At 63.3% G+C, this 21,311-nt stretch overlaps 4 non-coding genes and 2 pseudogenes across 4 annotated transcripts; all 6 read left to right on the plus strand.

Moving 5' to 3' along the window:
• Positions 1–1,291: 1,291 nt before the first annotated feature.
• Positions 1,292–1,412, plus strand: LOC142876717 (uncharacterized; annotated as a pseudogene).
• Positions 1,413–5,186: 3,774 nt separating this feature from the next.
• LOC142876576 (5S ribosomal RNA) lies at positions 5,187–5,305 on the plus strand. Its single transcript, XR_012923476.1, has one exon. It is a non-coding gene; the product is annotated as a 5S ribosomal RNA (ribosomal RNA).
• A 3,780-nt stretch (positions 5,306–9,085) lies between these two features.
• Positions 9,086–9,204, plus strand: LOC142876577 (5S ribosomal RNA). The gene has a single exon (XR_012923477.1). It is a non-coding gene; the product is annotated as a 5S ribosomal RNA (ribosomal RNA).
• A 3,771-nt stretch (positions 9,205–12,975) lies between these two features.
• LOC142876578 (5S ribosomal RNA) lies at positions 12,976–13,094 on the plus strand. Its single transcript, XR_012923478.1, has one exon. It is a non-coding gene; the product is annotated as a 5S ribosomal RNA (ribosomal RNA).
• Positions 13,095–16,871: 3,777 nt separating this feature from the next.
• Positions 16,872–16,990, plus strand: LOC142876579 (5S ribosomal RNA). Its single transcript, XR_012923479.1, has one exon. It is a non-coding gene; the product is annotated as a 5S ribosomal RNA (ribosomal RNA).
• Positions 16,991–20,768: 3,778 nt separating this feature from the next.
• LOC142876650 (uncharacterized) lies at positions 20,769–20,886 on the plus strand (annotated as a pseudogene).
• The last annotated feature ends 425 nt before the right edge of the window (positions 20,887–21,311 follow it).

The raw sequence follows: 21,311 nt of genomic DNA on the forward strand, positions 1-21,311 counted from the left end.
GAGCAGGAAGGGGAAGGGGGTGGCCATGCGAGGGGACACTTTGAGGCCAAGTCCCAGCTTCAGCCTGATCCTCCTGGGAACCCCGCTCTGAGACAAGGAGCCGGGCTTCGCATTCCCACAGCAGCCAGTCGTGGGCTGAGGACACCTGGGGCGTTGGGAACTCCCTGGCTTCTCCTTGGTTTAACATCTAGAGCTGCTTGTGAATCGCGCCGCCACACACACCCGAGCGCAGGTGTCTTCCGCACAGACTGCGGGCCTCGCTCTTCTGAATGCCGCTAGCTCGCCACCCACCCACGGGTGAACCTGGTCAGGGTGCTTTCTCTCAGGGGCAGACTCTTTTCCGGGCGGGCTACCGGTGTCTCTGTTTGCTCGTTTCTTTCTTCCATTTCGGGAAAGTCTTCCTTGCTGGGTGTGGAAATCTCCTATGCCTTCCCTCGCCTATTCTGTCAGCTTTAAAATTCTCCTTCAGTTGCCACCCTGACAGATGGATTAGGAAACTCTTTCCGGTGCACTCATTAGTGAAATGACCTCCAGGAAGCTGGAATCCAATATCTAATGGCCGATTTTTAGCGAGTCCACACGCCAGGGTGGTCGGGGTCCAATGCAGCCCCGGCCAGGCCCAGGCCCGTTGGACTGGGCCACAGGAGGACACGGAGGAGGGTCCCGGCCCCCACGAAGCGGTGCCGGCAGTTCTCCACGGGCTTGGGCGTTTTCCAGAGGTAGGAGATGGAGGGGACTGATTTCTTCAGCGCCCCCCAAACCACGCCACCCCACCCATGGGACACATCCCCAGAGAGAGACGCCCCATACACTGGCTGTGCCCCAGCCCTGGCCCGGGGGAATAGGCGGCAGCCCACCCACAGGGCGAGGGGGGGGGCGCAGCTGAAAGGGGTTGTGGGGGAGGGCGGCCCCTGGCTGGGGTCAAAGGGCGAGCGTCCCGCGCGTGCGCAGTCAGCGGCAGCGACGCGCTGGGGGTGGGCAGCGGGTAGGTGAAGGAGGCCGGGCGAGGAGACGAGGGGGGCTGGGAGGGCTCCACCTTGGCGAGTCCAGCCGTGGAGGCGCATCTTGTGTGAGTGTGAGTGAGTGTGAGTGTGTGTGTGTGTGTATAGAGAGACAGCCCCCCACCCCGCCCCGCCCCGCCCCGCCCCGCCCATCACCCCCGTCCCTGGGAGCCCGCGGGACCCGGCCGGCCCGGCCCGCCGCCCGGCGCGGGCCTGGGGGCGGGAGGCGGCGGCGGGGAAGCCCAGAGAGGCTCGGCTTCTCGAGCGGGGCAGGGGCGCCCTCCGCCGCCGTCTAGGGCCACACCACCCTGAACGCCCCCGATCTCGTCTGGTCTCGGAAGCTAAGCAGGGTCGGGCCTGGTTAGTACTTGGGATGGGAGACCGCCTGGGAATACGGGGTGCACACAGGCTGCTGCTTTTTTTTTTTTTTTTTCCTTGCCTCTTGTTCTGTCCCCTTTCTGGGAGCGCGGCGGCGGCCCGGGGTGGGGGTCACCCCCACCCTCAGCGCCCGCGCGGTGCCTGGCGCCCCAGCCCGCACCGTGGGCCTCCTCTTGTCCCAAGCCGCGACACCGCCGCCACGCGGCAGCATGCGTGGCTTCTGGACTGTCAGGTCTCAGACCAAAGGTCTGCTCTGTGGGAACCGACACGCTGGAGGAAACCTTGAGAGTCTGAGAGGGGAGGGAGTTCCAGAAGAAGGCCAGGATGTCATTTTGAGGGAGTATGTGACCAGAACTCATCCCGTTGCTTTTGGGGTTCTATGGGCTACACGCAGGAATCTTTGGTGGTGGCACCTGATGTTGGGGGATCCGGAGTCACACCCAGACCTGCTCCACAGGCCTCCTTTTACTTTTCTCTCGGATTCATTATTTTTAAAAAGTGTCTCTTACCTCTAGGATTGCATTTTCTTTTCTCTCTCTTTTCAAGCAGATGATGGGAGTACAAGTATTCAGGTGACATGTGTTGCCCGTGCCGCCCTCCCCCCTGTGTTCTTTTTTTTTTTTTTTTTTGAGACAGAGTCTCGTTTTGCTGCCCAGGCTAGAGTGAGTGCCATGGCGTCAGCCTAGCTCACAGCAACCTCAATCTCCGGGCTCAAGCAATCCTGCTGCCTCAGCCTCCCGAGTAGTTGGGACTACAGGCATGCACCACCACGCCCGGCTGTGTTTTTCTCTATATATTAGTTGGCCAATTAATTTCTTTCTATTTTTAGTAGAGACGGGGTCTCGCTCTTGCTCAGGCTGGTTTCGAACTCCTGACCTGGAGCAATCCGCCCGCCTCGGCCTCCCAGAGAGCTAGGATTACAGGCGTGAGCCACCGCGCCCGGCCCCCCCTGTGTTCTTATTCATATACCTCTCATGTTGTTCCAGCGTATTGTGGGGGTACCAATGTTAAGGTCGGGTGCCTTGCCCTCTCCAAGCCTCCCCCCTCGGGTCAGAGCTTCAAGTGCGCCCATCCCCCAGTCGGTGCGCACCCACCCCATGCCTAATGGATGTGTATGCCCCTCCCCTCCCCCCACCCGCCCGCCCGACACCCACCCGATGAAGGTGATTCCTCTCTGTCCACTTAGGCGTCCATCCGTTCGTACCAATTTGCTGGTGAGCGCGCTCACGTGGTGCTCGTGTGTCCATTCTTGGGATACTTGGCTTACTGGAACGGGTTCCAGCTCTGGCCAGGAGAACACGAGAGGCGCCCTCTCACCGCTGCTCCTCACAGCCGAATGGCACTCCGTGGTGTCCACGCGCCACATTTTATTGATGCACTCCTGGATGGATGGGCACTCGGGTCGCTTCCACGTCTTTGGGATTGTGAATTGTGCCCTAACTGTAACCCTAACCCTTACCCAGCCCGTCTCCTCTGCCCCTGCCTGACGCACTCCTCCCCGGCCAGGCCCGTCACTGTCCTGGGCCCCCGCCTGACCGGCTCCTCCCCGCCCGGCCGGTCACCGTCCTCTGCCCCTGCCTGACACGCTCCTTCCCGCCCGGCCTCTCACCGTCCTCGGCCCCTGCCTGACCGGCTCCTCCGTCGCCTGGGCCTTCCAAGGGCTTGGTGTGGATGCTGCTTCCAGGAAGCCCTCCAGAAACCCGGCAGCAGGGTGGCCGCAGCAGTCTCCAGCAGCCGTCCCTAAGTCGCGTGAGTGCGGGGGACGTGCCCCCGCTGTGCCGCGGGGGCCCAGCCTGGTGTCTTCCCTGAGGCCCTGCGGCTGCCGGCTGGGCTGCCGCTCCCCGCAAGGGGAGAGCCGCGGAGGTGGGGACCGCCTCCTGATGGGGACGTACACGCAGCTCTCCACGTCGGATTCCGGGGCTCTCTGTCCTGCCCGAAGGCCCAGCTGGCCTGCGGGTCCTTAGAGTGGCAAAAACCTCCGAAAACTGAGACTGAGGGTCCGGTGGGTGTCTGCACTTTTGTGCTGGGCACCCCAGGGAGGCCCGGGGGCTGGCTGGACAACGTGGTCTGCTGGGCGGGGGGGGGGGGGTTGGAGGAGCAACTGATGCCCTTTGCACTTTGGGTAGCAAGAGTCTGAGGTGTCTCTGAGCCCTGTGCCCTGTGGGGGCGGGGCGGGGGGGAGGAGGAGGAGGAGGAGGAGGAGGTGGGAAGGGCCGGGGCCTGCAGTCCTGTTCCCGGGGTGGCACGGCAAGTGGCTTCTTCCACAGGCTGCTTGGCCTGGGCTCCCTGCACCTGGGCCTTTGGAGGACCGGCCCTGTGCTTGCCAACACTTCCTGCAGGGACCCAGAGCTGGGAGGTGGCATCTCTCAGCCCTGGGTCGGGCAGAGCCCCAGCGGGCCATGCCCACAACCTCTCTCAGCACCGGTCCCCCAGAAGGCTCCTTTGGGACCAGGATTCTCTTGCGGTGACTCTTTAAGGTCTGGCCCCTGGATGGAGGGGCACCAGGAGTAGAGGAGCAGGAAGGGGAAGGGGGTGGCCATGCGAGGGGACACTTTGAGGCCAAGTCCCAGCTTCAGCCTGATCCTCCTGGGAACCCCGCTCTGAGACAAGGAGCCGGGCTTCGCATTCCCACAGCAGCCAGTCGTGGGCTGAGGACACCTGGGGCGTTGGGAACTCCCTGGCTTCTCCTTGGTTTAACATCTAGAGCTGCTTGTGAATCGCGCCGCCACACACACCCGAGCGCAGGTGTCTTCCGCACAGACTGCGGGCCTCGCTCTTCTGAATGCCGCTAGCTCGCCACCCACCCACGGGTGAACCTGGTCAGGGTGCTTTCTCTCAGGGGCAGACTCTTTTCCGGGCGGGCTACCGGTGTCTCTGTTTGCTCGTTTCTTTCTTCCATTTCGGGAAAGTCTTCCTTGCTGGGTGTGGAAATCTCCTATGCCTTCCCTCGCCTATTCTGTCAGCTTTAAAATTCTCCTTCAGTTGCCACCCTGACAGATGGATTAGGAAACTCTTTCCGGTGCACTCATTAGTGAAATGACCTCCAGGAAGCTGGAATCCAATATCTAATGGCCGATTTTTAGCGAGTCCACACGCCAGGGTGGTCGGGGTCCAATGCAGCCCCGGCCAGGCCCAGGCCCGTTGGACTGGGCCACAGGAGGACACGGAGGAGGGTCCCGGCCCCCACGAAGCGGTGCCGGCAGTTCTCCACGGGCTTGGGCGTTTTCCAGAGGTAGGAGATGGAGGGGACTGATTTCTTCAGCGCCCCCCAAACCACGCCACCCCACCCCACCCATGGGACACATCCCCAGAGAGAGACGCCCCATACACTGGCTGTGCCCCAGCCCTGGCCCGGGGGAATAGGCGGCAGCCCACCCACAGGGCGAGGGGGGGGGCGCAGCTGAAAGGGGTTGTGGGGGAGGGCGGCCCCTGGCTGGGGTCAAAGGGCGAGCGTCCCGCGCGTGCGCAGTCAGCGGCAGCGACGCGCTGGGGGTGGGCAGCGGGTAGGTGAAGGAGGCCGGGCGAGGAGACGAGGGGGGCTGGGAGGGCTCCACCTTGGCGAGTCCAGCCGTGGAGGCGCATCTTGTGTGAGTGTGAGTGAGTGTGAGTGTGTGTGTGTGTGTATAGAGAGACAGCCCCCCACCCCGCCCCGCCCCGCCCCGCCCCGCCCATCACCCCCGTCCCTGGGAGCCCGCGGGACCCGGCCGGCCCGGCCCCGCCCGGCGCGGGGCCTGGGGCGGGAGGCGGCGGCGGGGAAGCCCAGAGAGGCTCGGCTTCTCGAGCGGGGCAGGGGCGCCCTCCGCCGCCGTCTAGGGCCACACCACCCTGAACGCCCCCGATCTCGTCTGGTCTCGGAAGCTAAGCAGGGTCGGGCCTGGTTAGTACTTGGATGGGAGACCGCCTGGGAATACCGGGTGCCACAGGCTGCTGCTTTTTTTTTTTTTTTTTTTCTTGCCTCTTGTTCTGTCCCCTTTCTGGGAGCGCGGCGGCGGCCCGGGGTGGGGGTCACCCCCACCCTCAGCGCCCGCGCGGTGCCTGGCGCCCCAGCCCGCACCGTGGGGCCTCCTCTTGTCCCAAGCCGCGACACCGCCGCCACGCGGCAGCATGCGTGGCTTCTGGACTGTCAGGTCTCAGACCAAAGGTCTGCTCTGTGGGAACCGACACGCTGGAGGAAACCTTGAGAGTCTGAGAGGGGAGGGAGTTCCAGAAGAAGGCCAGGATGTCATTTTGAGGGAGTATGTGACCAGAACTCATCCCGTTGCTTTTGGGGTTCTATGGGCTACACGCAGGAATCTTTGGTGGTGGCACCTGATGTTGGGGGATCCGGAGTCACACCCAGACCTGCTCCACAGGCCTCCTTTTACTTTTCTCTTCGGATTCATTATTTTTAAAAAGTGTCTCTTACCTCTAGGATTGCATTTTCTTTTCTCTCTCTTTTCAAGCAGATGATGGGAGTACAAGTATTCAGGTGACATGTGTTGCCCGTGCCGCCCTCCCCCCTGTGTTCTTTTTTTTTTTTTTTTTTGAGACAGAGTCTCGTTTTGCTGCCCAGGCTAGAGTGAGTGCCATGGCGTCAGCCTAGCTCACAGCAACCTCAATCTCCGGGCTCAAGCAATCCTGCTGCCTCAGCCTCCCGAGTAGTTGGGACTACAGGCATGCACCACCACGCCCGGCTGTGTTTTTCTCTATATATTAGTTGGCCAATTAATTTCTTTCTATTTTTAGTAGAGACGGGGTCTCGCTCTTGCTCAGGCTGGTTTCGAACTCCTGACCTGGAGCAATCCGCCCGCCTCGGCCTCCCAGAGAGCTAGGATTACAGGCGTGAGCCACCGCGCCCGGCCCCCCCTGTGTTCTTATTCATATACCTCTCATGTTGTTCCAGCGTATTGTGGGGGTACCAATGTTAAGGTCGGGTGCCTTGCCCTCTCCAAGCCTCCCCCCTCGGGTCAGAGCTTCAAGTGCGCCCATCCCCCAGTCGGTGCGCACCCACCCCATGCCTAATGGATGTGTATGCCCCTCCCCTCCCCCCACCCGCCCGCCCGACACCCACCCGATGAAGGTGATTCCTCTCTGTCCACTTAGGCGTCCATCCGTTCGTACCAATTTGCTGGTGAGCGCGCTCACGTGGTGCTCGTGTGTCCATTCTTGGGATACTTGGCTTACTGGAACGGGTTCCAGCTCTGGCCAGGAGAACACGAGAGGCGCCCTCTCACCGCTGCTCCTCACAGCCGAATGGCACTCCGTGGTGTCCACGCGCCACATTTTATTGATGCACTCCTGGATGGATGGGCACTCGGGTCGCTTCCACGTCTTTGGGATTGTGAATTGTGCCCTAACTGTAACCCTAACCCTTACCCAGCCCGTCTCCTCTGCCCCTGCCTGACGCACTCCTCCCCGGCCAGGCCCGTCACTGTCCTGGGCCCCCGCCTGACCGGCTCCTCCCCGCCCGGCCGGTCACCGTCCTCTGCCCCTGCCTGACACGCTCCTTCCCGCCCGGCCTCTCACCGTCCTCGGCCCCTGCCTGACCGGCTCCTCCGTCGCCTGGGCCTTCCAAGGGCTTGGTGTGGATGCTGCTTCCAGGAAGCCCTCCAGAAACCCGGCAGCAGGGTGGCCGCAGCAGTCTCCAGCAGCCGTCCCTAAGTCGCGTGAGTGCGGGGGACGTGCCCCCGCTGTGCCGCGGGGGCCCAGCCTGGTGTCTTCCCTGAGGCCCTGCGGCTGCCGGCTGGGCTGCCGCTCCCCGCAAGGGGAGAGCCGCGGAGGTGGGGACCGCCTCCTGATGGGGACGTACACGCAGCTCTCCACGTCGGATTCCGGGGCTCTCTGTCCTGCCCGAAGGCCCAGCTGGCCTGCGGGTCCTTAGAGTGGCAAAAACCTCCGAAAACTGAGACTGAGGGTCCGGTGGGTGTCTGCACTTTTGTGCTGGGCACCCCAGGGAGGCCCGGGGGCTGGCTGGACAACGTGGTCTGCTGGGCGGGGGGGGGGGGGGGTTGGAGGAGCAACTGATGCCCTTTGCACTTTGGGTAGCAAGAGTCTGAGGTGTCTCTGAGCCCTGTGCCCTGTGGGGGCGGGGCGGGGGGGAGGAGGAGGAGGAGGAGGAGGAGGTGGGAAGGGCCGGGGCCTGCAGTCCTGTTCCCGGGGTGGCACGGCAAGTGGCTTCTTCCACAGGCTGCTTGGCCTGGGCTCCCTGCACCTGGGCCTTTGGAGGACCGGCCCTGTGCTTGCCAACACTTCCTGCAGGGACCCAGAGCTGGGAGGTGGCATCTCTCAGCCCTGGGTCGGGCAGAGCCCCAGCGGGCCATGCCCACAACCTCTCTCAGCACCGGTCCCCCAGAAGGCTCCTTTGGGACCAGGATTCTCTTGCGGTGACTCTTTAAGGTCTGGCCCCTGGATGGAGGGGCACCAGGAGTAGAGGAGCAGGAAGGGGAAGGGGGTGGCCATGCGAGGGGACACTTTGAGGCCAAGTCCCAGCTTCAGCCTGATCCTCCTGGGAACCCCGCTCTGAGACAAGGAGCCGGGCTTCGCATTCCCACAGCAGCCAGTCGTGGGCTGAGGACACCTGGGGCGTTGGGAACTCCCTGGCTTCTCCTTGGTTTAACATCTAGAGCTGCTTGTGAATCGCGCCGCCACACACACCCGAGCGCAGGTGTCTTCCGCACAGACTGCGGGCCTCGCTCTTCTGAATGCCGCTAGCTCGCCACCCACCCACGGGTGAACCTGGTCAGGGTGCTTTCTCTCAGGGGCAGACTCTTTTCCGGGCGGGCTACCGGTGTCTCTGTTTGCTCGTTTCTTTCTTCCATTTCGGGAAAGTCTTCCTTGCTGGGTGTGGAAATCTCCTATGCCTTCCCTCGCCTATTCTGTCAGCTTTAAAATTCTCCTTCAGTTGCCACCCTGACAGATGGATTAGGAAACTCTTTCCGGTGCACTCATTAGTGAAATGACCTCCAGGAAGCTGGAATCCAATATCTAATGGCCGATTTTTAGCGAGTCCACACGCCAGGGTGGTCGGGGTCCAATGCAGCCCCGGCCAGGCCCAGGCCCGTTGGACTGGGCCACAGGAGGACACGGAGGAGGGTCCCGGCCCCCACGAAGCGGTGCCGGCAGTTCTCCACGGGCTTGGGCGTTTTCCAGAGGTAGGAGATGGAGGGGACTGATTTCTTCAGCGCCCCCCAAACCACGCCACCCCACCCCACCCATGGGACACATCCCCAGAGAGAGACGCCCCATACACTGGCTGTGCCCCAGCCCTGGCCCGGGGGAATAGGCGGCAGCCCACCCACAGGGCGAGGGGGGGGGCGCAGCTGAAAGGGGTTGTGGGGGAGGGCGGCCCCTGGCTGGGGTCAAAGGGCGAGCGTCCCGCGCGTGCGCAGTCAGCGGCAGCGACGCGCTGGGGGTGGGCAGCGGGTAGGTGAAGGAGGCCGGGCGAGGAGACGAGGGGGGCTGGGAGGGCTCCACCTTGGCGAGTCCAGCCGTGGAGGCGCATCTTGTGTGAGTGTGAGTGAGTGTGAGTGTGTGTGTGTGTGTATAGAGAGACAGCCCCCCACCCCGCCCCGCCCCGCCCCGCCCCGCCCATCACCCCCGTCCCTGGGAGCCCGCGGGACCCGGCCGGCCCAGGCCCCACCCGGCGCGGGGCCTGGGGCGGGAGGCGGCGGCGGGGAAGCCCAGAGAGGCTCGGCTTCTCGAGCGGGGCAGGGGCGCCCTCCGCCGCCGTCTAGGGCCACACCACCCTGAACGCCCCCGATCTCGTCTGGTCTCGGAAGCTAAGCAGGGTCGGGCCTGGTTAGTACTTGGATGGGAGACCGCCTGGGAATACCGGGTGCCACAGGCTGCTGCTTTTTTTTTTTTTTTTTTCTTGCCTCTTGTTCTGTCCCCTTTCTGGGAGCGCGGCGGCGGCCCGGGGTGGGGGTCACCCCCACCCTCAGCGCCCGCGCGGTGCCTGGCGCCCCAGCCCGCACCGTGGGGCCTCCTCTTGTCCCAAGCCGCGACACCGCCGCCACGCGGCAGCATGCGTGGCTTCTGGACTGTCAGGTCTCAGACCAAAGGTCTGCTCTGTGGGAACCGACACGCTGGAGGAAACCTTGAGAGTCTGAGAGGGGAGGGAGTTCCAGAAGAAGGCCAGGATGTCATTTTGAGGGAGTATGTGACCAGAACTCATCCCGTTGCTTTTGGGGTTCTATGGGCTACACGCAGGAATCTTTGGTGGTGGCACCTGATGTTGGGGGATCCGGAGTCACACCCAGACCTGCTCCACAGGCCTCCTTTTACTTTTCTCTTCGGATTCATTATTTTTAAAAAGTGTCTCTTACCTCTAGGATTGCATTTTCTTTTCTCTCTCTTTTCAAGCAGATGATGGGAGTACAAGTATTCAGGTGACATGTGTTGCCCGTGCCGCCCTCCCCCCTGTGTTCTTTTTTTTTTTTTTTTTTGAGACAGAGTCTCGTTTTGCTGCCCAGGCTAGAGTGAGTGCCATGGCGTCAGCCTAGCTCACAGCAACCTCAATCTCCGGGCTCAAGCAATCCTGCTGCCTCAGCCTCCCGAGTAGTTGGGACTACAGGCATGCACCACCACGCCCGGCTGTGTTTTTCTCTATATATTAGTTGGCCAATTAATTTCTTTCTATTTTTAGTAGAGACGGGGTCTCGCTCTTGCTCAGGCTGGTTTCGAACTCCTGACCTGGAGCAATCCGCCCGCCTCGGCCTCCCAGAGAGCTAGGATTACAGGCGTGAGCCACCGCGCCCGGCCCCCCCTGTGTTCTTATTCATATACCTCTCATGTTGTTCCAGCGTATTGTGGGGGTACCAATGTTAAGGTCGGGTGCCTTGCCCTCTCCAAGCCTCCCCCCTCGGGTCAGAGCTTCAAGTGCGCCCATCCCCCAGTCGGTGCGCACCCACCCCATGCCTAATGGATGTGTATGCCCCTCCCCTCCCCCCACCCGCCCGCCCGACACCCACCCGATGAAGGTGATTCCTCTCTGTCCACTTAGGCGTCCATCCGTTCGTACCAATTTGCTGGTGAGCGCGCTCACGTGGTGCTCGTGTGTCCATTCTTGGGATACTTGGCTTCCTGGAACGGGTTCCAGCTCTGGCCAGGAGAACACGAGAGGCGCCCTCTCACCGCTGCTCCTCACAGCCGAATGGCACTCCGTGGTGTCCACACGCCACATTTTATTGATGCACTCCTGGATGGATGGGCACTCGGGTCGCTTCCACGTCTTTGGGATTGTGAATTGTGCCCTAACTGTAACCCTAACCCTTACCCAGCCCGTCTCCTCTGCCCCTGCCTGACGCACTCCTCCCCGGCCAGGCCCGTCACTGTCCTGGGCCCCCGCCTGACCGGCTCCTCCCCGCCCGGCCGGTCACCGTCCTCTGCCCCTGCCTGACACGCTCCTTCCCGCCCGGCCTCTCACCGTCCTCGGCCCCTGCCTGACCGGCTCCTCCGTCGCCTGGGCCTTCCAAGGGCTTGGTGTGGATGCTGCTTCCAGGAAGCCCTCCAGAAACCCGGCAGCAGGGTGGCCGCAGCAGTCTCCAGCAGCCGTCCCTAAGTCGCGTGAGTGCGGGGGACGTGCCCCCGCTGTGCCGCGGGGGCCCAGCCTGGTGTCTTCCCTGAGGCCCTGCGGCTGCCGGCTGGGCTGCCGCTCCCCGCAAGGGGAGAGCCGCGGAGGTGGGGACCGCCTCCTGATGGGGACGTACACGCAGCTCTCCACGTCGGATTCCGGGGCTCTCTGTCCTGCCCGAAGGCCCAGCTGGCCTGCGGGTCCTTAGAGTGGCAAAAACCTCCGAAAACTGAGACTGAGGGTCCGGTGGGTGTCTGCACTTTTGTGCTGGGCACCCCAGGGAGGCCCGGGGGCTGGCTGGACAACGTGGTCTGCTGGGCGGGGGGGGGGGGGTTGGAGGAGCAACTGATGCCCTTTGCACTTTGGGTAGCAAGAGTCTGAGGTGTCTCTGAGCCCTGTGCCCTGTGGGGGCGGGGCGGGGGGGAGGAGGAGGAGGAGGAGGAGGAGGTGGGAAGGGCCGGGGCCTGCAGTCCTGTTCCCGGGGTGGCACGGCAAGTGGCTTCTTCCACAGGCTGCTTGGCCTGGGCTCCCTGCACCTGGGCCTTTGGAGGACCGGCCCTGTGCTTGCCAACACTTCCTGCAGGGACCCAGAGCTGGGAGGTGGCATCTCTCAGCCCTGGGTCGGGCAGAGCCCCAGCGGGCCATGCCCACAACCTCTCTCAGCACCGGTCCCCCAGAAGGCTCCTTTGGGACCAGGATTCTCTTGCGGTGACTCTTTAAGGTCTGGCCCCTGGATGGAGGGGCACCAGGAGTAGAGGAGCAGGAAGGGGAAGGGGGTGGCCATGCGAGGGGACACTTTGAGGCCAAGTCCCAGCTTCAGCCTGATCCTCCTGGGAACCCCGCTCTGAGACAAGGAGCCGGGCTTCGCATTCCCACAGCAGCCAGTCGTGGGCTGAGGACACCTGGGGCGTTGGGAACTCCCTGGCTTCTCCTTGGTTTAACATCTAGAGCTGCTTGTGAATCGCGCCGCCACACACACCCGAGCGCAGGTGTCTTCCGCACAGACTGCGGGCCTCGCTCTTCTGAATGCCGCTAGCTCGCCACCCACCCACGGGTGAACCTGGTCAGGGTGCTTTCTCTCAGGGGCAGACTCTTTTCCGGGCGGGCTACCGGTGTCTCTGTTTGCTCGTTTCTTTCTTCCATTTCGGGAAAGTCTTCCTTGCTGGGTGTGGAAATCTCCTATGCCTTCCCTCGCCTATTCTGTCAGCTTTAAAATTCTCCTTCAGTTGCCACCCTGACAGATGGATTAGGAAACTCTTTCCGGTGCACTCATTAGTGAAATGACCTCCAGGAAGCTGGAATCCAATATCTAATGGCCGATTTTTAGCGAGTCCACACGCCAGGGTGGTCGGGGTCCAATGCAGCCCCGGCCAGGCCCAGGCCCGTTGGACTGGGCCACAGGAGGACACGGAGGAGGGTCCCGGCCCCCACGAAGCGGTGCCGGCAGTTCTCCACGGGCTTGGGCGTTTTCCAGAGGTAGGAGATGGAGGGGACTGATTTCTTCAGCGCCCCCCAAACCACGCCACCCCACCCCACCCATGGGACACATCCCCAGAGAGAGACGCCCCATACACTGGCTGTGCCCCAGCCCTGGCCCGGGGGAATAGGCGGCAGCCCACCCACAGGGCGAGGGGGGGGGCGCAGCTGAAAGGGGTTGTGGGGGAGGGCGGCCCCTGGCTGGGGTCAAAGGGCGAGCGTCCCGCGCGTGCGCAGTCAGCGGCAGCGACGCGCTGGGGGTGGGCAGCGGGTAGGTGAAGGAGGCCGGGCGAGGAGACGAGGGGGGCTGGGAGGGCTCCACCTTGGCGAGTCCAGCCGTGGAGGCGCATCTTGTGTGAGTGTGAGTGAGTGTGAGTGTGTGTGTGTGTGTATAGAGAGACAGCCCCCCACCCCGCCCCGCCCCGCCCCGCCCATCACCCCCGTCCCTGGGAGCCCGCGGGACCCGGCCGGCCCGGCCCCGCCCGGCGCGGGGCCTGGGGCGGGAGGCGGCGGCGGGGAAGCCCAGAGAGGCTCGGCTTCTCGAGCGGGGCAGGGGCGCCCTCCGCCGCCGTCTAGGGCCACACCACCCTGAACGCCCCCGATCTCGTCTGGTCTCGGAAGCTAAGCAGGGTCGGGCCTGGTTAGTACTTGGATGGGAGACCGCCTGGGAATACCGGGTGCCACAGGCTGCTGCTTTTTTTTTTTTTTTTTTTCTTGCCTCTTGTTCTGTCCCCTTTCTGGGAGCGCGGCGGCGGCCCGGGGTGGGGGTCACCCCCACCCTCAGCGCCCGCGCGGTGCCTGGCGCCCCAGCCCGCACCGTGGGGCCTCCTCTTGTCCCAAGCCGCGACACCGCCGCCACGCGGCAGCATGCGTGGCTTCTGGACTGTCAGGTCTCAGACCAAAGGTCTGCTCTGTGGGAACCGACACGCTGGAGGAAACCTTGAGAGTCTGAGAGGGGAGGGAGTTCCAGAAGAAGGCCAGGATGTCATTTTGAGGGAGTATGTGACCAGAACTCATCCCGTTGCTTTTGGGGTTCTATGGGCTACACGCAGGAATCTTTGGTGGTGGCACCTGATGTTGGGGGATCCGGAGTCACACCCAGACCTGCTCCACAGGCCTCCTTTTACTTTTCTCTTCGGATTCATTATTTTTAAAAAGTGTCTCTTACCTCTAGGATTGCATTTTCTTTTCTCTCTCTTTTCAAGCAGATGATGGGAGTACAAGTATTCAGGTGACATGTGTTGCCCGTGCCGCCCTCCCCCCTGTGTTCTTTTTTTTTTTTTTTTTTTGAGACAGAGTCTCGTTTTGCTGCCCAGGCTAGAGTGAGTGCCATGGCGTCAGCCTAGCTCACAGCAACCTCAATCTCCGGGCTCAAGCAATCCTGCTGCCTCAGCCTCCCGAGTAGTTGGGACTACAGGCATGCACCACCACGCCCGGCTGTGTTTTTCTCTATATATTAGTTGGCCAATTAATTTCTTTCTATTTTTAGTAGAGACGGGGTCTCGCTCTTGCTCAGGCTGGTTTCGAACTCCTGACCTGGAGCAATCCGCCCGCCTCGGCCTCCCAGAGAGCTAGGATTACAGGCGTGAGCCACCGCGCCCGGCCCCCCCTGTGTTCTTATTCATATACCTCTCATGTTGTTCCAGCGTATTGTGGGGGTACCAATGTTAAGGTCGGGTGCCTTGCCCTCTCCAAGCCTCCCCCCTCGGGTCAGAGCTTCAAGTGCGCCCATCCCCCAGTCGGTGCGCACCCACCCCATGCCTAATGGATGTGTATGCCCCTCCCCTCCCCCCACCCGCCCGCCCGACACCCACCCGATGAAGGTGATTCCTCTCTGTCCACTTAGGCGTCCATCCGTTCGTACCAATTTGCTGGTGAGCGCGCTCACGTGGTGCTCGTGTGTCCATTCTTGGGATACTTGGCTTACTGGAACGGGTTCCAGCTCTGGCCAGGAGAACACGAGAGGCGCCCTCTCACCGCTGCTCCTCACAGCCGAATGGCACTCCGTGGTGTCCACGCGCCACATTTTATTGATGCACTCCTGGATGGATGGGCACTCGGGTCGCTTCCACGTCTTTGGGATTGTGAATTGTGCCCTAACTGTAACCCTAACCCTTACCCAGCCCGTCTCCTCTGCCCCTGCCTGACGCACTCCTCCCCGGCCAGGCCCGTCACTGTCCTGGGCCCCCGCCTGACCGGCTCCTCCCCGCCCGGCCGGTCACCGTCCTCTGCCCCTGCCTGACACGCTCCTTCCCGCCCGGCCTCTCACCATCCTCGGCCCCTGCCTGACCGGCTCCTCCGTCGCCTGGGCCTTCCAAGGGCTTGGTGTGGATGCTGCTTCCAGGAAGCCCTCCAGAAACCCGGCAGCAGGGTGGCCGCAGCAGTCTCCAGCAGCCGTCCCTAAGTCGCGTGAGTGCGGGGGACGTGCCCCCGCTGTGCCGCGGGGGCCCAGCCTGGTGTCTTCCCTGAGGCCCTGCGGCTGCCGGCTGGGCTGCCGCTCCCCGCAAGGGGAGAGCCGCGGAGGTGGGGACCGCCTCCTGATGGGGACGTACACGCAGCTCTCCACGTCGGATTCCGGGGCTCTCTGTCCTGCCCGAAGGCCCAGCTGGCCTGCGGGTCCTTAGAGTGGCAAAAACCTCCGAAAACTGAGACTGAGGGTCCGGTGGGTGTCTGCACTTTTGTGCTGGGCACCCCAGGGAGGCCCGGGGGCTGGCTGGACAACGTGGTCTGCTGGGCGGGGGGGGGGGTTGGAGGAGCAACTGATGCCCTTTGCACTTTGGGTAGCAAGAGTCTGAGGTGTCTCTGAGCCCTGTGCCCTGTGGGGGCGGGGCGGGGGGGAGGAGGAGGAGGAGGAGGAGGAGGTGGGAAGGGCCGGGGCCTGCAGTCCTGTTCCCGGGGTGGCACGGCAAGTGGCTTCTTCCACAGGCTGCTTGGCCTGGGCTCCCTGCACCTGGGCCTTTGGAGGACCGGCCCTGTGCTTGCCAACACTTCCTGCAGGGACCCAGAGCTGGGAGGTGGCATCTCTCAGCCCTGGGTCGGGCAGAGCCCCAGCGGGCCATGCCCACAACCTCTCTCAGCACCGGTCCCCCAGAAGGCTCCTTTGGGACCAGGATTCTCTTGCGGTGACTCTTTAAGGTCTGGCCCCTGGATGGAGGGGCACCAGGAGTAGAGGAGCAGGAAGGGGAAGGGGGTGGCCATGCGAGGGGACACTTTGAGGCCAAGTCCCAGCTTCAGCCTGATCCTCCTGGGAACCCCGCTCTGAGACAAGGAGCCGGGCTTCGCATTCCCACAGCAGCCAGTCGTGGGCTGAGGACACCTGGGGCGTTGGGAACTCCCTGGCTTCTCCTTGGTTTAACATCTGGAGCTGCTTGTGAATCGCGCCGCCACACACACCCGAGCGCAGGTGTCTTCCGCACAGACTGCGGGCCTCGCTCTTCTGAATGCCGCTAGCTCGCCACCCACCCACGGGTGAACCTGGTCAGGGTGCTTTCTCTCAGGGGCAGGCTCTTTTCCGGGCGGGCTACCGGTGTCTCTGTTTGCTCGTTTCTTTCTTCCATTTCGGGAAAGTCTTCCTTGCTGGGTGTGGAAATCTCCTATGCCTTCCCTCGCCTATTCTGTCAGCTTTAAAATTCTCCTTCAGTTGCCACCCTGACAGATGGATTAGGAAACTCTTTCCGGTGCACTCATTAGTGAAATGACCTCCAGGAAGCTGGAATCCAATATCTAATGGCCGATTTTTAGCGAGTCCACACGCCAGGGTGGTCGGGGTCCAATGCAGCCCCGGCCAGGCCCAGGCCCGTTGGACTGGGCCACAGGAGGACACGGAGGAGGGTCCCGGCCCCCACGAAGCGGTGCCGGCAGTTCTCCACGGGCTTGGGCGTTTTCCAGAGGTAGGAGATGGAGGGGACTGATTTCTTCAGCGCCCCCCAAACCACGCCACCCCACCCCACCCATGGGACACATCCCCAGAGAGAGACGCCCCATACACTGGCTGTGCCCCAGCCCTGGCCCGGGGGAATAGGCGGCAGCCCACCCACAGGGCGAGGGGGGGGGCGCAGCTGAAAGGGGTTGTGGGGGAGGGCGGCCCCTGGCTGGGGTCAAAGGGCGAGCGTCCCGCGCGTGCGCAGTCAGCGGCAGCGACGCGCTGGGGGTGGGCAGCGGGTAGGTGAAGGAGGCCGGGCGAGGAGACGAGGGGGGCTGGGAGGGCTCCACCTTGGCGAGTCCAGCCGTGGAGGCGCATCTTGTGTGAGTGTGAGTGAGTGTGAGTGTGTGTGTGTGTGTATAGAGAGACAGCCCCCCACCCCGCCCCGCCCCGCCCCGCCCCGCCCATCACCCCCGTCCCTGGGAGCCCGCGGGACCCGGCCGGCCCGGGCCCCGCCCGGCGCGGGGCCTGGGGCGGGAGGCGGCGGCGGGGAAGCCCAGAGAGGCTCGGCTTCTCGAGCGGGGCAGGGGCGCCCTCCGCCGCCGTCTAGGGCCACACCACCCTGAACGCCCCCGATCTCGTCTGGTCTCGGAAGCTAAGCAGGGTCGGGCCTGGTTAGTACTTGGATGGGAGACCGCCTGGGAATACCGGGTGCCACAGGCTGCTGCTTTTTTTTTTTTTTTTTTTCTTGCCTCTTGTTCTGTCCCCTTTCTGGGAGCGCGGCGGCGGCCCGGGGTGGGGGTCACCCCCACCCTCAGCGCCCGCGCGGTGCCTGGCGCCCCAGCCCGCACCGTGGGGCCTCCTCTTGTCCCAAGCCGCGACACCGCCGCCACGCGGCAGCATGCGTGGCTTCTGGACTGTCAGGTCTCAGACCAAAGGTCTGCTCTGTGGGAACCGACACGCTGGAGGAAACCTTGAGAGTCTGAGAGGGGAGGGAGTTCCAGAAGAAGGCCAGGATGTCATTTTGAGGGAGTATGTGACCAGAACTCATCCCGTTGCTTTTGGGGTTCTATGGGCTACACGCAGGAATCTTTGGTGGTGGCACCTGATGTTGGGGGATCCGGAGTCACACCCAGACCTGCTCCACAGGCCTCCTTTTACTTTTCTCTTCGGATTCATTATTTTTAAAAAGTGTCTCTTACCTCTAGGATTGCATTTTCTTTTCTCTCTCTTTTCAAGCAGATGATGGGAGTACAAGTATTCAGGTGACATGTGTTGCCCGTGCCGCCCTCCCCCCTGTGTTCTTTTTTTTTTTTTTTTTGAGACAGAGTCTCGTTTTGCTGCCCAGGCTAGAGTGAGTGCCATGGCGTCAGCCTAGCTCACAGCAACCTCAATCTCCGGGCTCAAGCAATCCTGCTGCCTCAGCCTCCCGAGTAGTTGGGACTACAGGCATGCACCACCACGCCCGGCTGTGTTTTTCTCTATATATTAGTTGGCCAATTAATTTCTTTCTATTTTTAGTAGAGACGGGGTCTCGCTCTTGCTCAGGCTGGTTTCGAACTCCTGACCTGGAGCAATCCGCCCGCCTCGGCCTCCCAGAGAGCTAGGATTACAGGCGTGAGCCACCGCGCCCGGCCCCCCCTGTGTTCTTATTCATATACCTCTCATGTTGTTCCAGCGTATTGTGGGGGTACCAATGTTAAGGTCGGGTGCCTTGCCCTCTCCAAGCCTCCCCCCTCGGGTCAGAGCTTCAAGTGCGCCCATCCCCCAGTCGGTGCGCACCCACCCCATGCCTAATGGATGTGTATGCCCCTCCCCTCCCCCCACCCGCCCGCCCGACACCCACCCGATGAAGGTGATTCCTCTCTGTCCACTTAGGCGTCCATCCGTTCGTACCAATTTGCTGGTGAGCGCGCTCACGTGGTGCTCGTGTGTCCATTCTTGGGATACTTGGCTTCCTGGAACGGGTTCCAGCTCTGGCCAGGAGAACACGAGAGGCGCCCTCTCACCGCTGCTCCTCACAGCCGAATGGCACTCCGTGGTGTCCACGCGCCACATTTTATTGATGCACTCCTGGATGGATGGGCACTCGGGTCGCTTCCACGTCTTTGGGATTGTGAATTGTGCCCTAACTGTAACCCTAACCCTTACCCAGCCCGTCTCCTCTGCCCCTGCCTGACGCACTCCTCCCCGGCCAGGCCCGTCACTGTCCTGGGCCCCCGCCTGACCGGCTCCTCCCCGCCCGGCCGGTCACCGTCCTCTGCCCCTGCCTGACACGCTCCTTCCCGCCCGGCCTCTCACCGTCCTCGGCCCCTGCCTGACCGGCTCCTCCGTCGCCTGGGCCTTCCAAGGGCTTGGTGTGGATGCTGCTTCCAGGAAGCCCTCCAGAAACCCGGCAGCAGGGTGGCCGCAGCAGTCTCCAGCAGCCGTCCCTAAGTCGCGTGAGTGCGGGGGACGTGCCCCCGCTGTGCCGCGGGGGCCCAGCCTGGTGTCTTCCCTGAGGCCCTGCGGCTGCCGGCTGGGCTGCCGCTCCCCGCAAGGGGAGAGCCGCGGAGGTGGGGACCGCCTCCTGATGGGGACGTACACGCAGCTCTCCACGTCGGATTCCGGGGCTCTCTGTCCTGCCCGAAGGCCCAGCTGGCCTGCGGGTCCTTAGAGTGGCAAAAACCTCCGAAAACTGAGACTGAGGGTCCGGTGGGTGTCTGCACTTTTGTGCTGGGCACCCCAGGGAGGCCCGGGGGCTGGCTGGACAACGTGGTCTGCTGGGCGGGGGGGGGGGGGGTTGGAGGAGCAACTGATGCCCTTTGCACTTTGGGTAGCAAGAGTCTGAGGTGTCTCTGAGCCCTGTGCCCTGTGGGGGCGGGGCGGGGGGGAGGAGGAGGAGGAGGAGGAGGAGGTGGGAAGGGCCGGGGCCTGCAGTCCTGTTCCCGGGGTGGCACGGCAAGTGGCTTCTTCCACAGGCTGCTTGGCCTGGGCTCCCTGCACCTGGGCCTTTGGAGGACCGGCCCTGTGCTTGCCAACACTTCCTGCAGGGACCCAGAGCTGGGAGGTGGCATCTCTCAGCCCTGGGTCGGGCAGAGCCCCAGCGGGCCATGCCCACAACCTCTCTCAGCACCAGTCCCCCAGAAGGCTCCTTTGGGACCAGGATTCTCTTGCGGTGACTCTTTAAGGTCTGGCCCCTGGATGGAGGGGCACCAGGAGTAGAGGAGCAGGAAGGGGAAGGGGGTGGCCATGCGAGGGGACACTTTGAGGCCAAGTCCCAGCTTCAGCCTGATCCTCCTGGGAACCCCGCTCTGAGACAAGGAGCCGGGCTTCGCATTCCCACAGCAGCCAGTCGTGGGCTGAGGACACCTGGGGCGTTGGGAACTCCCTGGCTTCTCCTTGGTTTAACATCTAGAGCTGCTTGTGAATCGCGCCGCCACACACACCCGAGCGCAGGTGTCTTCCGCACAGACTGCGGGCCTCGCTCTTCTGAATGCCGCTAGCTCGCCACCCACCCACGGGTGAACCTGGTCAGGGTGCTTTCTCTCAGGGGCAGACTCTTTTCCGGGCGGGCTACCGGTGTCTCTGTTTGCTCGTTTCTTTCTTCCATTTCGGGAAAGTCTTCCTTGCTGGGTGTGGAAATCTCCTATGCCTTCCCTCGCCTATTCTGTCAGCTTTCAAATTCTCCTTCAGTTGCCACCCTGACAGATGGATTAGGAAACTCTTTCCGGTGCACTCATTAGTGAAATGACCTCCAGGAAGCTGGAATCCAATATCTAATGGCCGATTTTTAGCGAGTCCACACGCCAGGGTGGTCGGGGTCCAATGCAGCCCCGGCCAGGCCCAGGCCCGTTGGACTGGGCCACAGGAGGACACGGAGGAGGGTCCCGGCCCCCACGAAGCGGTGCCGGCAGTTCTCCACGGGCTTGGGCGTTTTCCAGAGGTAGGAGATGGAGGGGACTGATTTCTTCAGCGCCCCCCAAACCACGCCACCCCACCCCACCCATGGGACACATCCCCAGAGAGAGACGCCCCATACACTGGCTGTGCCCCAGCCCTGGCCCGGGGGAATAGGCGGCAGCCCACCCACAGGGCGAGGGGGGGGGCGCAGCTGAAAGGGGTTGTGGGGGAGGGCGGCCCCTGGCTGGGGTCAAAGGGCGAGCGTCCCGCGCGTGCGCAGTCAGCGGCAGCGACGCGCTGGGGGTGGGCAGCGGGTAGGTGAAGGAGGCCGGGCGAGGAGACGAGGGGGGCTGGGAGGGCTCCACCTTGGCGAGTCCAGCCGTGGAGGCGCATCTTGTGTGAGTGTGAGTGAGTGTGAGTGTGTGTGTGTGTGTATAGAGAGACAGCCCCCCACCCCGCCCCGCCCCGCCCCGCCCCGCCCATCACCCCCGTCCCTGGGAGCCCGCGGGACCCGGCCGGCCCAGGCCCCACCCGGCGCGGGGCCTGGGGCGGGAGGCGGCGGCGGGGAAGCCCAGAGAGGCTCGGCTTCTCGAGCGGGGCAGGGGCGCCCTCCGCCGCCGTCTAGGGCCACACCACCCTGAACGCCCCGATCTCGTCTGGTCTCGGAAGCTAAGCAGGGTCGGGCCTGGTTAGTACTTGGATGGGAGACCGCCTGGGAATACCGGGTGCCACAGGCTGCTGCTTTTTTTTTTTTTTTTTTCTTGCCTCTTGTTCTGTCCCCTTTCTGGGAGCGCGGCGGCGGCCCGGGGTGGGGGTCACCCCCACCCTCAGCGCCCGCGCGGTGCCTGGCGCCCCAGCCCGCACCGTGGGGCCTCCTCTTGTCCCAAGCCGCGACACCGCCGCCACGCGGCAGCATGCGTGGCTTCTGGACTGTCAGGTCTCAGACCAAAGGTCTGCTCTGTGGGAACCGACACGCTGGAGGAAACCTTGAGAGTCTGAGAGGGGAGGGAGTTCCAGAAGAAGGCCAGGATGTCATTTTGAGGGAGTATGTGACCAGAACTCATCCCGTTGCTTTTGGGGTTCTATGGGCTACACGCAGGAATCTTTGGTGGTGGCACCTGATGTTGGGGGATCCGGAGTCACACCCAGACCTGCTCCACAG

The sequence above is a fragment of the Microcebus murinus genome, chromosome 15, assembly GCF_040939455.1.
Source record: "Microcebus murinus isolate Inina chromosome 15, M.murinus_Inina_mat1.0, whole genome shotgun sequence".
NCBI lineage: Eukaryota > Metazoa > Chordata > Mammalia > Primates > Cheirogaleidae > Microcebus > Microcebus murinus.